The 17,313-nt window shown below is 38.3% G+C and overlaps 1 protein-coding gene across 10 annotated transcripts in view; it reads right to left on the bottom strand.

Moving 5' to 3' along the window:
- FAM71D (family with sequence similarity 71 member D) overlaps positions 1 to 11,724 on the bottom strand; it is a 34,373-nt gene extending 22,649 nt beyond the window's left edge. For 5 of the 10 annotated variants that reach the window (XR_006203911.1, XR_006203912.1, XR_006203910.1 and 2 more), the window contains exons 1-2: positions 11,566 to 11,723; positions 2,000 to 2,087 (exon numbers count right to left, since the gene is read on the bottom strand). The gene's annotated coding sequence lies outside the window, so the exon portion shown is untranslated. Of the gene's footprint in view, positions 1 to 1,781; positions 1,833 to 1,999; positions 2,088 to 11,565 lie in introns of all 10 variants that reach the window. The other 5 variants (XR_006203909.1, XM_042943545.1, XM_042943543.1 and 2 more) reach the window with 2 other exon arrangements.
- Between the last annotated feature and the right edge of the window lie 5,589 nt (positions 11,725 to 17,313).

The following is a 17,313-nucleotide window of genomic DNA, read 5'->3' as shown; positions in this document are numbered from 1 at the left end:
CACCACCACCACCACCACCACCATCTAAAATAGAGAGGATGGGAACTAAGTCCCCATACCAGGATTCAAACCCTCATAGTCTGACTGGAGGAGCTTATGCCACTGTCCATGGTTCAATTTTGCCTTGAGTGCTTGGAAAGCAAGGACTTAGCAAGAGTTGGCAAGAGTGAGAGGGGTCAGGATAGGTCAGGACGGATGGAAAAGAGGAAAAAGAGGGAGCACCAAAGAATACAGAAGACGTCCTTCTTCCTATTCCCTTTTATTCCTGAACAATTTTGTCTTCAATCCATTAGCTGGGACAAAGAGAGGCAGGAATCTGTACTTGGGGGAGTGGGGAGCCTTGGCTCAGAACCCAAAGGAGGCAAGAACACCTCTGTTGTCAGGATAAGGGGAGTACAGTGTAAGAAATCAGAGCCTAGCATGGTGAGGAGGGTGTCTGAGCAGGAGAGAGGATGGTAGAGGAGGAGGGTAATTGGTTATATACAGGGGAATTGGTCAAATAAAATAGGAAAACTTGAGAATCTATACTGATATAAATAAATGAATAAATTACAAGTTTGGTGAGGAACAGAAATTTACATAGCTCAAAGTACCTTCCACCAGCATACTTACTAATTTTCAAGGAGGAAAAAGTAACTTTACATTGAGGAAGCCGTGCAGACACCATCATAGTGGAGTGGTGAATGAACAACATCAGTAACGGGACAAATCAAAATGGTGCATTATCTTATAGGATGCAATGAGGGCACGGAGCATTCCCTTGTGATATTCCTCCCAAAGATGCATGACCCAAATCCAACCATTAGGAAATATCAGACAGAGCCAGTTAGAGGGATATTTGACAAAATAATTGGCCTGTGATCTTAAAAAATATCAATGCAAGTCAAAGTCAAAGAAAAGACTAAGAAACTTTTTCAGACAGAAGGAGACTAAAGAGACATGATAACTAAATGCAATCGTGATTCTTAACTGGCTAGGCAGCCCATTATTGGGACAACTGGTAAAATTTGAATGGGGTCTCAGGATTAGATGATGGTAATATGCAACATTCATGTTCTGATTTTGATGGTTAAATTTTGGCTCTGGAGAATACCCTTGATGGTAAGAAACACAAACTGAAGTATTTGGAGGTAATAGGGCATCAAGTTGGCAAATTACTCTTAAAAGATTCAGGAAAAAAAAGACCTTTGTAGTGTACTTGCAATATTTCTGTATGTTTGTGATGTTTTAAAGATATTAATGGAAATAATACTACAAGGAAAGAGGAAGTAAAAGGTATAGAGAAGAGGATGGGGGGTGTAAAAGAAGATCTAGAGAAGATGGACAGGTTCTGAGGGTTAGAGTACAAAAAGGCTTTATTTAGCCACGGTTTCTTAGAAAAGACCTTTGCAACAACAGTGGAAGGACCCTTATAGTGATTGGATGGTAGGAAAAAAGCACCTAAAGTCTCATTGTCATCTACGTTTTTTCTCTTTCATGACTTACCCAACAGCACAAAGCATTTATACTATCATCACTTTGTTGAAAGACAGTGAAACTGCCTTAACAGAGACAGAGGACACAGCAAGTGATCAAAACATCAACTGGATTCTTTGGGGCCTAAATATATGGGGGATCTTCTGGAACATGACAAGAAATCATTACAAAAGAGCATTTTTGGATGAAAGCAAGGTATAATGGAGGAAAGAAGACAAAGGTCAGCAACCCTTTGGGTCAGGGTGACAAGCAAAATCACAGCAGTTGTTCACCCTCCATTTTCAAGAACAGCTGTGATTTCTTACACTTATCTTTCTCAGCTCAAACTCTCTCTTCATGTGTCTCCCTCTTGAGATCTAGAAAAGTAGCATTCTTGGTCCACTGAGTTTCCAGAAGAGGAAAAGAGGCAAAGAGAGCTTGGAAAGGAGAGGAAAGGAGACAGAATGGAGAGAGAAAGGGAAGGAGAGTGTGTGACGATGTAGAGCTTAATATGGTCTCATTAGTATGCATCAACATATCTCACCTTAACTCAGGGCCAAGCCACAATCCTCTCTCCAAGACGAAGGTTTTAACTCATTTCAGTCTGGGCTTCCTCCTTTTCATGGTGAAGTCTTTTGTGAAGGAAACAAAAATAGAAAATAAAGTGCATACAAAGGAGGAAAATTTCAGTACAAATCCTTACTTTTATTTCATACCTGAGAGGTCCATGCCTTAGAAAGAGTTTTCCTAACGAAGCAAGGTGGGTGAAGTGCTCAGAGGGCTGCTGTTTATATCTGAGCTGAGCTGTTGTCAATGATTCTAATCATAGTCTTTTGGTGAGTGGAACCAGACAGTCACAAGTTCATAGCTCATGGTTGACCTGAAATTGCCAAATGGTAAAATCCTGGGCTCTTAAAGCAAGTAAGATATTTGATAATGTGACAAAGGAAGTAATATAGACTCAAATAACTATTGTACAATGGAGGGTCATAAGAAACCCGAGTTATTTTCTTCCCATAAAAAGCCAGAGTAGCCTATATTACTAACTTTCCAGCTCACTATTTTGTCACTTGTGTATCGTTCTCCATATTGTGCTTGCAGTCACTACAGACAATACTTTTTTCTCTCTGTAAAATTCTGATTTAAATAACCCCTTTAGGAATACCTGGACAAGGTAAACCACAACAATAATAACTACAGAACTCAATGCCATAGGCCAGTGTGGAAATTGGTATAACTGGGACTGTAAAGGATTCTGGAGTCAGACACATCCACGTTCATACTCGGGCTCTGTCGCCTACTTTTGTGGCCTTGGGCATGTTACTTAACATCTCTGAGCTCAAATTTCTCATCTATAAAATGATGATAAAACTACTTAACTCAATAGAGTGATGTATAGGAAACACTGAACACCATGGCTGTCACATAGTGAGCACCTGAGAGCTTATATTGGTCTACTGACACCTGCCCCTCTGTCAAAAAGTATAATTTACTCAGCATTTGCTGCCCTGGGTTCCCTCTTGCTCACTTATAGTTTCATATTTCCCAAGTTTCATTCATTCTAGGAAACATTTTTCCTCAGCTTAACTCTGAAATGGAATGTTCCTTGTGATCACTCAGCTGGTGGTGGTGGTGGTGGGGGGAGGGAATTGCATGGTGGTTGTTATTTGGCTGCATATGCGCAAATTTAATTATGGTTATTCATGTTAAATTATGTACATTTATTGTACTACATGGGTTGCATTTAATTGTCATTTAAATATGTTTCTAAATCAAAAGATACTTCGGGACAAATGAAAATGAAAACACAATAGTCCAAAATCTTTGAAATTTTGCAAAAACTGATCTAAGAGGGAAGATTGTATAGGTCTACCTCAAGAAGCAAGAAAAATCTCAAATAAACAACCTAACCTTACATTTACAGCTAGAAAAAGAACAACAAACAAAGCCAAAGCCAATAGAAGGAAGGAAATAATAAGTATTAGAGCAGAAATAAATGAAATAGAGACTAAAAAATCAATAGAACAATGAAGCCAGGAGCTGGTTCTTGGGAAAGGTCAACAAAGTTGATAAAAATTTAGTCAGACTCATCAAGAAAAAAAAAAGAGAGAAGACTCAAATAAAATCAGAGATGGAGGAGAAAGAATAACTAACAGCACAGAAATACAAAATATTATAACAGAATATTATGAAAAATTGTATGCCAACAAATTGGAAAATCTAGAAGAAAAGGTTAAGTTCCTAGAAACATATCATCTTGCCTAACTGAATCCTAAAGCAATAGAGGAACAGACCAATTACTAGCAATGAAATTGAATCAGTAATCAAAAAAGTCCCAACAAAGTTCAGGGCCAAATGTCTTCACAGGCAAATTCCACCAAACATTTAAAGGAGAGTTAAAATGTATTCTTCTCAAGCTTACCCAAAAAATAGAAAAGGAAGGAAAACTTCCAAATTCATTTTATGAGGCCAGCATCACCCTGAAAACCAACCAAAGATACTACAAAAAAGAATAAAGCTACAGGCCAATACCTCAGATGAACATAGATACAAAAATCCTTAACAAAATATTAGTAAACCAAATCCAACAACACATTAAAATTATTCACCATGATCAAGTGGTGTTTATTCCCGGGATGTAAGTGTTGTTCAATATTCACAAATCAATCAGTGTGATACATCACATCAATAAGAGATAGGATAAAAACCATATGATCATTTCAAAAGATGCAGAAATAGCATTTGACAAAGTACAACATCCATTCATGATAAAAACCCTCAACAAAGTACATTTAGAAGGAACATACCTCAGCATAATGAAGGCGATATATGAAGAACCCCAGTTAATTTCATAATTAATGGTGAAAAACTGAGAGCTTTTCCTCTAAGATCAGGAATAAGACAAGGATGTCCACTGTTACCACTTTTATTCAACATAATACTGAAAGTCCTTCCCACAGCAATCAGACAAGAAAAAGAAATAAAAAGCATCCACATTGGTAAGGAAGAAGTAAAATTTTCACTACTTGCAGATGACATGAGACTATAAATACAAAACTCCAAAGACTCCAAAAACTACTCCAAAACTCCAAAAACTACCAGACCTGATAAATGAATTCAGTAAAGTTGAAGGGTACAGACAGAAGTCTGTTGCATTTCTATACACTAATAATGAAGTAACAGAAAGAATTTAAGAGAACAATCCCATTTATAATTGCACCAAAAAGAATAAAATACTGAGGTAAACTTAACCCAAGAGGTGAAAGATTTGTTCTCTGAAAAGTATAAAATGGATGAAAGAAACTGAAGATGACACAATCAAATGGAAAGGCATTCCCCGCTCATGGATTGGAAGAATGAATATTGATAAAATGTCCACAATGTCCAAAACAATCTACATATTTAATGCAATCCCTATCAAGATACCAATATTTTTCATAGAACCGGAATAATCCTAAAATTTGTGTGGAAGCACAAAAGACCCCAAATAGCCAAAACTACGTTGAAAAAGAACAAAGCTGGAGGCAATAAATCCCGGATTTCAAGATACACTGCAAAGCTAGTAGTAATTGAAATCGTATGGTACTGGCACAAAAATAGACACATAGATCAATGAAACAGAACTGAGAGTCCAGAAATAAACCCATACTTTTATGGTCAATTAATCTACAATATACAGTGGGAAAAAGATAGTCTTTTTAACAAATGGTATGAGGAAAACTGGATACTACATGTAAAAGAATGAATCTGGACTACATCTTTATGCCATATACAAAAATAAACGCAAAATAGATTAAAAACCTAAATGTGAACCTGAAACTATAAAATTACTTTAAAAAATAGGAAGTAATTTCTTTGACATCAGCTGTAGAAATACTTTTCCAGATATGTCTCCTCTGGCAAGGGAAACAAAAGCAAAGTTAAACTATCAGGACTACACCAAAACAAAAAGCAAAAAACAAACAAACAAACAAACAAAAACAAAAATAAAAACAAACACAAACCCAAACCAACCCCTCCCTCCCCACCCCAAATCAACAAAACAAGGCAACCTGCTGAATGGAAGAATTTATTTGCAAATGATATATCCAATAAGATGTTAATACCTAAAATATTTAAAGAATTTATACACCTCAACACACACACACACAAAAAACCCAATTAAAAAATGGGCAAAGGACTTGAATAAACGTTTTTCCAAAGACATTCAGATGGCCAACAAACACGTGAAAAGATGCTCAACATCAGTAATCATCAGAGAAATATAAATTAAAACTATAAGGAGATATAACTGTACATGTGTCAAAATGGCTAAAATAAAAAAGACAAGAAATAACAAGCGTTGGTGAGAATATGGAGAAAAAGGAACCCACATGCACTGTTGGTGTGAATGCAAATTGGTACAGGCACTGTGAAAAACAGTATGGAGATTCGTCAAAAAATTAAAAATAGAATTACCATTTGATTCCACTAATGAGTATTTTTACCCAAAGAAAACAAAAACAGTAATTCAAAAAGGCATATGCACCTTTATGTTTATTGCAGCATTTTTTACAAAAGTCAAGTTGTGGAAGCAACCCAAGTGCCCAATGATAGATGAATGAATAAAGATGTATATGTATATATACAATAGAATATTACTCAGCCATAAAAAAGAATGAGATCTTGCCCTTTGCAACAACATGGATGGACCTAGAGGGTATAATGCTAAATGAAATAAGTCACTAGAGAAAGACAAATACCATATGCTTATATGTGGAATAATTTAAGAAGCAAAACAGACAAAGAAAACAAAAAAGCAGATTCTTAAATATGGAGACCTGGTGGTTGCCAGAGTGAGGTGAATAGGGGGATGGATGAAATAGGTGATGGGGATTAAGAATACACTTACCTTTTTGTTTTAATTTTTTTAAAAAAATCTTTATTTTTGAGAGAGCGAGACAGCATGCGAGCAGGGGAGGAGCAGAAAGAGGGGGACACAGAATCTGAAACAGGCTCCAGGCTCTGAGCTGTCAGCATAGAGCCTGACGCGGGGCTTGAACTCACCAACCGTGAGATCATGACCTGAGCTGAAGCTGGACACTCAACCAACTGAGCCACTCAGTTGCCCCTCTTTTTTTTTTTTTTTTTTAAGTTTATTTATTTATGAGAGAGAGAGAGAGTGTGCGCGGGGTAGGTGCAGAAAGAGAGGCAGAGAGAGAATCCTGAGCAGGCTCTGAACTGTCAGCACAGAGCCTGACACGGGGCTCGATTTCACAAACTGTGAGCTCATGACCGGAGTTGAAATCAAGTCAGGTGCTTAACTGACTGAGCCATCCAGGCATCCCAAGAATACACTTATCTTGATGAACACTGAGAAATGTATAGAATTGTTGAATCATTATATTGTACACCTGAAATATAACACTGTATATTAATTTATACTTGGATAAAAATAAAATGTGTTTCTAATGATAATCTGAAATCAGTTTGTTGATACCTTCTGATGTGGTCAAGAAAGTTCCAGTATAAAACTTGCAGAAGACCTGTCAGAGTTTAGGAAGAAGTTCCCAGAGACTGGAGTGGAGCACTCTTTTAAGAAATGCACAGAGGATGACAGAATAGAGTATGACAGACGTTGTGTGGAAAACTTCTAAGTAATGAGAAAGCATTTAATTGTGTAATTAGCAGCATTTTTTTTTCTTTCTCCGTGGTCCATAACGTAATGGATATAATAATTGATGGATCTTAGATCTGATGAAATGCAGTAGTCAACTTCTGCTCATCCAGAAGTGAGTGACAAAGTGCACATTAAAAAAAAAAAATCACTCTAAGAAAAGTGACAACCTGCAATGTCTACGGTTAGCAAATTCACGATAATCTGTGGATTCTCTGTGGTCACTAGGACTAGGGAATGCCCCTTCCAGCAGTCATTTATGTGGTCCCCAGGATCCCTTTGATGCCAGAACCTGAGGGTGCAAGTGTAATTGTGAAATTAGGGACACAGAGAAGGAATTTGCAGTGAATTTGCAGCCACACTGGGCCTTGCCCTTCTCATCCCTTTTGAACTCTGGAACAAAGAGGAGATCAGCTAAGGAGCTGAAAACGGAACAGAATCTTTTATCTTCACCTGTGTGGTGTTCGTTTCTAAACATTTGTTCCAGAATTGTTTTGACACTTTTGGATCATGTGTTTAGATGGTAAAAATAAATGTGTGAATTTTAATTGGTTTTGTTGTAATTGTCATTCGAGATTACCAATCTGTCCACCACAAACCCTGCCCACACCTCTCCCATTATCCTGGTCATGAGCTGAGACTGCACTGTTCTTGAGACATATGAATTGTTCTATGAAACCAATTTTGGCTAACCACACACACCACCACACATTTTGTCAAAGATCCCAAAGCATAATCATCAACTGTTAAATTAACTATTTAGGGGCGCTTGGGTGACTCTGTCGGTTAAGCGTCCGACTTCAGCTCAGGTCACGATCTCATGTTCGCGAGTTCAAGCCCTGTGTCGGGCTCTGTGCTGACAGCTCAGAGCCTGGAGCCTGCTTTGGATTTTGTGTCTCCCTCTTTCTCTGCCCTGTTCACACTCTGTCTCTCTCTTAAAAATAAATAGACATTCAAAAAATTTAAAGAAGACCCTATTTAGTAGGTTTACTCTCAATATCTGGAGATAGTACTACAGTTTTGGTATATATATCTTTTTAGTTTTATAAATATATATTTATATAATATGTAAAATACACAATGTTGTATGTTAGACATATACATTGTGTGTTACATATAATACATATTAATATTTTCCTATAACATTAAATATTTTAAAAGCAGGAGTTACCAATCATGGTGTGGACCTATTTGGAACATCACAATCTTCTGTAAGATGTACCAAAATTAATTGTGCCCAGTGGCTAAGCTGATGCTTGAGAAATGAGTTTCTCTTAAAAAGCAGTAGATAATTCATGGCCCTCACTCTGATAATTCCCTGTGCTCTGCTGTACTTTCCTGTGGGAAGACCAGAACAGCCTGATAGCTCATAGCCCCCAGCCCTCTTATCCAATTAGCAACCCTTACTGAGATATTGTTATTAATTACGATGATTCAAAATAATTCTAATTTGTGTGGGCTGGGCTCTTCCAGATATTTTTGTTCTCTTAATAATTTTACTTATGGATCAGTTTCTAATATAGCTTTATTGAGATATTGAGATATAATTTACATAGTATCAACTTCACTCATTTCAATGATTTTTAGTGTATTTACAGAATTGTACAGCCATCACCATAATCTCACTTTAGAACATTTCCATTATTTCCATGGATACATTTTTTTCCCCTCAGAAAGTTTTACACTTATTTGTTTTTGAGAGAGAGACAGAGCACAAGTGGGGGAGGGGCAGAGAGAGAAGGAGACAGAATCCAAAGCAGGCTCCAGGCTCTGAGCTGTCAGCACAGAGCTTGATGCGGGGCTCGAACTCACAAACTGTGAGATCATGACCTGAGCTGAAGGCGGATGCTTAACCGACTGAGCCACCCAGGCGCCCCTCCATGGATACATTTTTAATAAGGATAAATGTAGATAACGAAGTATAAATTCCTATGCATTTATGCTTCTCTTGCGTTGCCCTGTGACCACTGCAGTTTAGAGAATGATATGACCACAATCATTATGATGAGAAATCTGAGCAAAGAGATGTTGCAAGTGAAATTTGCAACAGTGTTACTCATATTAATGAGTACACCATTTGTAGATTCTACATAAATATTTTAAAAATAAAGCAAGGCTTATTTATGCAAATTCTTTATGGAAGTTCATACTATCTTGCTTTATTAACATTACATGTACAATAAAGGTCTGCAGTATAAAACTCATAAATAAAAAGTAAATTTTAGTATTAAAAAAGGTTGATCACATCAAAGGGCCAGTGAATGTATATGTTATAGAATTACAATAAATAGGTTTTGAATGAATGTGTGAAATAGAGCAGAGAAACAAAGCAGACTTGCTATAGGGCATCAGGGGAACCTGGCTTCATTTCACATATACACAGAATCTTTTGTTATAACTTGTTCTACAAGGATTGTGTATTCATTTTCACAATCACAGTTTATGTTTTTGTGATAATTTATGCCTTTCCCTAGGCTCAATAAATGTTTTCTACATCTAATTAAGCAAGTATTGTACGGGGAGAGCGTGTATAAGGGTTTTAACTGTGTTACAGAGCGTGAAGGAATCTAATTGTATTTGAGATGGACCCTAACTTATCCTGTCACAAGCAGATTCTTTACATTCTTTGTTATTTCTTTTAATTAGTGCCCCCCCCCCACCATCCTCTTTTCTCTCTTTTGGCTTTAACCGGATGAAGATTAATTCAGGAGATAGTTACAAAAGGTTGCGTTTTTCTGGAGAATTACAATATGACTGTCATTTGAAAAAGCACTGTTGGCTACTTTTAGTAAAAAGAAAAGGTAGAGAGATTCCATATTAAATTGGATTACAAATCAGAAACCAATGCCAGCAGTTTAATGGGGACATGAAACACAGAGAGGCAATGAGCTGTATATATTCCAGGGATGGAACTTCAGCTTTGCTCCAGACTTCCCACACCAGGCTTCCTTCTCTGGGTAATGTTTCAAGATGACCAAGGCCCTATTAGGGCTAAGAATAGTGTGGATATGAAGTATATTCACCTGTGGGCAGTGGTGGAATGTCTTGATTTTCCCAGGAATGAGTGAAGTCACTGTGAATTTTGTGGACTGGTGACAGTTTGACTTTAATGGAAATTGGGAAAGGGAGGGAGCAGGAGTCTGGGAGCCAACATGGAAATGTTTTCAGGGCCTTTTCTGATCACTTAATTTGGAAGGGTGTCTATAACTGTTTGCTATTTATCATTCCCATTTGATCTTTTCCCACTGGTAGTCTATTATAAAAAATTTTCCAACCTATAGCAAAGTTTTAAGAATTCTATAGTGAGAGGTGCCTGGGTGGCACAGTCGGTTGAGTGTCCCAACTTCGGCTCAGGTCATGATCTCATGGTTCTTTAGTTCAAGCCCTGAGTCGGGCTCGCTGCTGTCAGTGCAGAGCCTGCTTCAGATCCTCTGTCTCCCTCCTCTCTGCACCTCCCCTGCTCATGCTCTCTCTCTGGCTCTCTGAAGAATAAACAAAACCAAACAAAAAGAATTCTATAGTGAACGCCCTTATACTGACCACCTAGATTATCTTGCCTTTTCTTCTTTGTGCGTTATTTCTCATCTGTAATTACATAAAAGCTCTTAAATGGCAGTGTTTACCCATTACTTGTTCTCTGGGGTACTTGTGCTTTCAGGTTGGTTCTTCATAGCACTTTGAAGCATAACATCTGCTTAGACAGTTTTTTTTTAAACATTCTTAACACACTAGTAAACATATTTTTAGGATTGCTGCATCACAATTCTATGTTGCAGATCTGGTCACACCTTTGAGAAGGTTGGACTGTTGTGGACCCCATTCTCCCCATGGGGCCCCCAGCTAATCGTTCAGCTTTGAACAGGAAAGCCCTGTATTCTGGATCTTCTCTCCCATTTGAATAATGAAAAGTGACTGTCTTTCCAAAAGTTCATTCAATTCTCACTCAATGAAAGAAGATTGGGGTAATGGTTTGGAAAACCAAAATTAATTAATTAATTAATTTCAAAGTTTATTTATTTATTTTGAGAGAGACAGAGCAAGTGGGGGAGGGGCAGAGAGAGAATCCCAAGCAGGCTCCGTACTGTCAGCACAGAGCCCCACGCAGGGCTTGAACTCACGAAGCCGTGAGATCATGACCTGAGCCGAAACCAAGAGTGGGACACTTAATAGACTGAGCTACCCAGGCGGCCCAGAAAACCAAAATTTAAAAACAATTAGAAAACTTGCTTTCATTTTAATGCAAATTCTCAATGAAATTATTTTTAAGAAAAATTCAGTAGCTAGAGTTAAGTCTCTGAGCTTTCCTGCTGTTCTGGTTGCAGTATAAGACATGAAACTAGAAGGAAAAGAGGAAGATGGAAAGAAAATAGACATTTTTGCCCTTGAAGTACTTGAATTCATTCAAGTACTATCCATTTCCTTCTTCCTCAGGTTCGCACTGAAATTGTACTTACATAGATGTGAGGCTGAAATAGATCTCTGGAGATCTCTTGGATGTCTAGTAGCAGAATAGTCTCCAAACAGCAGGTTTCCAACTCTTTTCACATTTCTTTGTCAGAAGGTGTTTATGTCTACCAGGCAGGCAACTAACCACTTAGTAAAAGAAGCAGAGGAGGCCAGGCTGCTCTGGGCATTGTTCTATTGCTCCTGCATCACAATGTGTTGACATAGTCTCTGAAGTAAGAGAAGAGCCCTGGGAAGGAGCAGCCCTGAACGTCAGCCGCTGAGATCAAGTGTGGCCAGCATTCCCACTGGCAGCTGGGGAGCGGTACTTCTGGTTGTCTGTGAAGTTTACAGAGGCTTCTTTGCAGAAAAAAGTCAACTTAGCAGTAGAATCACCATGGAAAAGATACCATGCTGAGAAAGTTGAAGACGCTTTATACTGTTTACCATTCAATTGATAATTCATCAATTTCCTTACATCCCAATTTTCTGAAACTTCAACATAGTTAAATCACTTTGAGCTTCTGTAAAGAAAAGCTTCAAAAGAATGTAGCATTCTTAGAGGGCAGAGGCGTCTTCATGCTTCCAGCGTCTGGTGTATTCTAGACATATCGGGCTCTGCACATATGTGGAGCCTGCTTGGGATTCTCTCCCTCCCTCTCTCTCTGCTCCTCCCCCACCGTGCTGTCTCTATCTCAAAATAAAGAAACATTAAAAAAAAAAAAAAAGAGTTCCCAATTAAAAAAAAAAAAGGCATCAGTTCTGGTGATAGCTCTCCACATGTAACTGGTTCAGTCTGCAGACAAGGGCAGTCTCTCCACGCACAGACTCAAAGGGCTTCCTGTTACCTTTGCTTTGGATACTCCTTTTCCTGTCTTCTATCCTGAATGTCCTCTTCCGGTTGGAAAACTCTTCCTGTAGTCATATGAGTACTATGGACTAGATTTCTAGTCACCTATTTCTTCATTCAGCCCAGTTATTGCATGATCACCACTTGCCATGTTCCTGTTCTTCCTGCCTCAGGGCCAGGAAACATTTTTCAATAAATATGATCTCATCTTTTTCCAGGTCCATGTTAATTCTGATGAAAGTCTTTGGTATTATCTCACTTCCATTTTTTTTTTTTTTTTTTTTTTTGGCTATTGGTATATTAAAAAGTGAAGAATAGCAAAAGAGGGAAATAATCATGGAATATTTTAAACATTTACCTTTAAAATATTAATGTTTTTAAAACATGCATAGAATATAAAACCATATGTGTAACTTTATTTGGAGATGATGCCACAAGTCAGCATTTGAGGTGCTTTGTCAAAGTGAGGTCCATGACCAATTAGCTTCTGTCCTTGTCCCTTCATGAGATGTGTTCACTAACTCATACCTTTATGGGCTCTTCTCTGTTGCATGTTCTAAGCTTGGGATATGAAATTTTCCTGTCAGGTTCTGGCTCTGGCCCCCTGCTGAGTGCTATATAAGGTCAATTCTGTTGGTCTGTTCAGTAATGAGTACCTACCACTTACAGGGCACCATGCATGCTGGGGTTACAAAGAGGAACATCTTTGCCCTCAAGGAACTTACCATCAACTGGGGGAGGGGCCATATAAGCAGACTATTCCAATGAGATCCAGTGATAAGTAGGAGCATAGGTGAGGGGCACTTAGTCTAGTTTGGAGATTTAAGGAAGGGTTCCTGGAGGAGTTAATGCCCAAACTAAGCCTTGAAAGAGTAGCCATCCTGTGCAAAGGCACTGAGGCATAAAATGACATGGTTTGAAGGGGTAACTGCAAATTGTCTGGTGTTACATAAAGTTGGAGGGGGGAAAAGTGAAATTGGAGGAGGCAGGGGCTGGGTTCCGGAAGGCTCTGAATGCCCTAACTGGGTTCTTGGACCTCATCTGCTGAAGTAGTTTTCAAACGAAGAGTCTTAGCCTTAGGATATTTGTGTTCTGGATTGATCACTCTAGCAGCAGTGTGAAGGCTGGATATGGGGAGGGCAGTTCTTGGGGCAGAGGAAAGACCGAGGTAGTAGCAGTGAGAATAGAAAAGAGAGGGTTACTTCATAACTATTGGTAGAGTTGACAGAATGTGGTGACGAATTGGACGTGGGGAGTGAGAAGAAGGAATGACTCAGAGGTTTCTGGTTGGGAAACTGGGTAGACCAGAAATCAAAATGCAGACAGAGGAACAGGCTAGAAGGTAGAGAATGAGTTCCTTGTTTGCAAGAATCCTTGTCAAGTATGGTGCCTTGTATTCAATGGGTATTTAGCAAATAATAGACTTTTTTTTTTTTTCCCACCTAAACCTTTAGCGGCTTCCCAATGCTCTTAGCAGATTTGCATTATAAGGTGTGTGTGTGTATTTAGTATTACACCCAACAGCCTGCATATTTGTGGGCATGATCTGGCTCCATCCTGGCCTCAGTTCCCTCGAATTATATCTCAGACTACACTCCCATCCCTCATCATACTCTGACTCCTTTCTGATGTTGTATTCTTTAAGCCCTTTCCTCTGAAATGCTATTCTCTTAATTATTAACATGTGGGGCTTATTTTCATTCTTTAGATCTGAGCTCAAAAGTCACTTGTTTAGAGAACCCTTCTCCATCACTTGACCAGTGATCGTCTCTCAGCTCCAAATCTACCATTGCATTCTGCACTGTGGTGCTGGGGCTGGAACTCTGCAGTTTTTTGCCAGCTGGCTTCCTGTTAGGTTCAGTAAGAGGTTGCATTAGACTGCAGGGAGCTTGGAAAGCAGAGGGAAGGAAGAAGGAACTGGTGGTCCTTCCTGTTTCCTGCTTGTTTCTGTCAGTGTCGCCCTGGCAACAGCAACCGGTTCTAGCCTCCGTTTTTCCCAACTCAGAATAAGCAGCTGGGCAGTGCCCACTCCTTAAAAGGTTGAGTCCTAGCTCCAAAGGCTCTGACTTCTGAGCTTCTAGATTCTGATTACTCTAAACTCTTCCTTCTGCCACTCAGACCCAGTTGTCATAGTTGCTTCCTGTAGTTATTCCTCTGACATCTTAATGTTTCCTTTGCGCTTTTCCAGGTCTCTAACACCTATTTAACTTATTCCTACATTAAAGTTTCATAGTGTGATTTCTCCCTTTTTTATTAATGGCTGCACCCTGACACAGCCACCAAATATGATTTAGGCCTCTACCCAGTTAATCTCTAACATATTGGATTTTCTTCATAGACTTTTCATAATCTGTATTTCAAATAATTTTTTTTCTTTCTCAAAATCTATCTCCTCTACTTGGATGTCAGAGTCTTTGTCTCACTCATCACTGTATCCTCAGTGCCAAGCATGGAGGCTGGAACACTGCAGGGACTTAATAAAGCCTTGTTAAATAAATTATTGAGTTATTGCAAAAGTACTACAGGAGAAATATTGGTAACTGACCATACAAAATGGCTAAAATCAAGCAACTCTTTAGCCTTTTGTCTCTAGGCCAAGTTATTGATGAACATTGTAACAATGTAGTTCTCTGTTAGAGTCCAGCTTAATGCTTGTTATAAGCATGTTAGAATGCAATGCATTATTTGATTCAGATCCATCATCATTGGTATAACAAGATGCATAGTTTATTTGATTTGAATTTTGTACTTACACAAATGTCCACTTTCTGTATTTGGGAATGATAAAGACTTACCTTATTATATAGAGTTTCATGAAGATCAGGAATTGGTTGTGGGTCAGATCCACAAAGTTTTCTCATTAGCAAATAATTTAAAAAATGAAAGCCATCCGAAGAATCCACTTGTTGTACATGCAACATCACTTAATAGCATTTACTTGGTGCACTTAATGTGCTTATGTTCTTTTTCTCATTGTGTGATATAGTTTGAGACAACTAAAACATAGAACCAAAAAAGTAGGTTAAAAAAGAACTGCTTGACTTCCATATAGTTATAAGCAAGAATCTGAAGACATCATCTATAGTCTTTTATTTAAGTATCAACTAAGACAAAAAAGGGTAACACATCATACATGTGTAATTCTAAAATAACTTAGATCAAATAAATGCAAATAGATTAAATGACATTGATTCCCACTGTGCCAAGTAGAACCATTTCATTGAATCTTAAATTTTAAATTAAATTTCTCTTGTATCTACTTCAAATACACTCATTTTTTTTTCCCTCTTTTCTAACTCAGAAGGAAAAAATGTTCCATTTCTACTCCAGGTTAATTGGACCCCAAGCATCCTTAAATCCAGCCCTTTCTTCCTTTTCTTTCTCCATCTGGAACCTTACTTTTGCATTTTTAATATGCTCACTATTGTTTTCCTCCTTTCTCAAAACTCACAAACAAAAATCTTTCTTCCGCCTGGTTATCAGTTCAAGCTACCATCCAAGTATCTATCTTTTCTCATGTACAAATTCCAAATAATTCATATTCACAGTGCCTATTTTGCAATCTGGCTTTTGTCCTCAACCCACTATTCAAATTGCACTCTTGCAGCTCACAAATGATTGCCTAATCAGCAAATCTTTTTGAGCCTTCATGCTTGACATTTTTGTTTTTAACAGTTGATTATCCTTCCTTCTTGAAACTCTCCTTGGTTTTTGGGATACTGCACTACTTGGTTCCTTCTCTTCAGCAAACTGCTCTTTTTTTTCATTCCACTCATGGTCTTTTCGGTCCAACTCTTTAAACTAAGGAGCTCCTCAAGGCCCTCTCCTCTTCTCCTGTTAATCTTTCCCAACCACCCTTATGTTTCAAATACCACTGCCATGTGAACGATCCCCAAGATTACACCCAGACAGTATCTCTTTTGTGAACTCCTAACCTATGCTTTCAAACGCCAACAGGACATATCTACCTTAGTATTCCTCTACCATCTCAAATACGTATCCAAACTCATCATCTCCTCCCAAAAATTCTTCTTCTTTTTGCTAATGGTTTAACATTTTCTCAGCCAAGATGTAGGACTTTGATTCATCTCTTACTCCTACTAACTTCCCTTCCAAAACTTGAGATCAGTAACAAAATTCTTTCCATTCTTTATGTTCAGAGGTACATTGATCTGTTGTGATCTCCCCATCACCATCACTTCCACCACTAAGGTTAAGGCTGTCATCACCCCTCACCACCAGATCACTTCTTAACTGGTGTCTCATTCCAGTTTCTCCTCAATCCAATCTGTCCTCCTCAATGCTGCCAGGCCATTTTCCCTAAAAAGACAGTTCTGATCCGAACACTTCCCTGATCAGGAGTCTCTAACAGTTTGATTATCTCTAGAATAGATCTAGACTCCCTAACCTGGTTTTCAAGTTTTCAAGAACTTCATAGTTTGGCCTCAAACACGTACTTTTTTGGTCTTACAAATGTATCAGTTTTGTTTCTGTAACTTGGTGTTTAAGAGTATGGACTCTGGGGACACCTGGGTGGCTCAGTTGGTTAAGTGTTAAATTCTTGATTTTGGCTCAGGTCATGATCCCAGGGTGTGAGATGGAGCCCAGCATCGAGGTCCAGGCTGGGCGTGGAGCCTGCTTAAGATTCTCTCTCTCTCTCTCTCTCTCTCTCTCTCTCTCTCTTTCTCTCTCTCTCAAAAAAAAAAAAAAAAAAAAAAAAGAAAGAAAGAAAGAAAGAAAGAAAAAGAAAAAGAAAAAAAAAAGAGAGTATGGACTCTGAAGGCAGATTGCTAAGTTCAAATCCTAGCTCTTTCTCTAACTAGTTATGTGACCTTGGACAAGTTTCTTAACTTCTTTGTGCCTCAGTTTCCTCATCTATAAATAGAAATAATAAATAATAACACTAATT

This window comes from Panthera leo, chromosome B3, assembly GCF_018350215.1.
Source record: "Panthera leo isolate Ple1 chromosome B3, P.leo_Ple1_pat1.1, whole genome shotgun sequence".
NCBI classification, from domain to species: domain Eukaryota; kingdom Metazoa; phylum Chordata; class Mammalia; order Carnivora; family Felidae; genus Panthera; species Panthera leo.
Note: the sequence above shows the minus strand (reverse complement) of the source record. Positions and strands in the feature narration are given on the sequence as shown.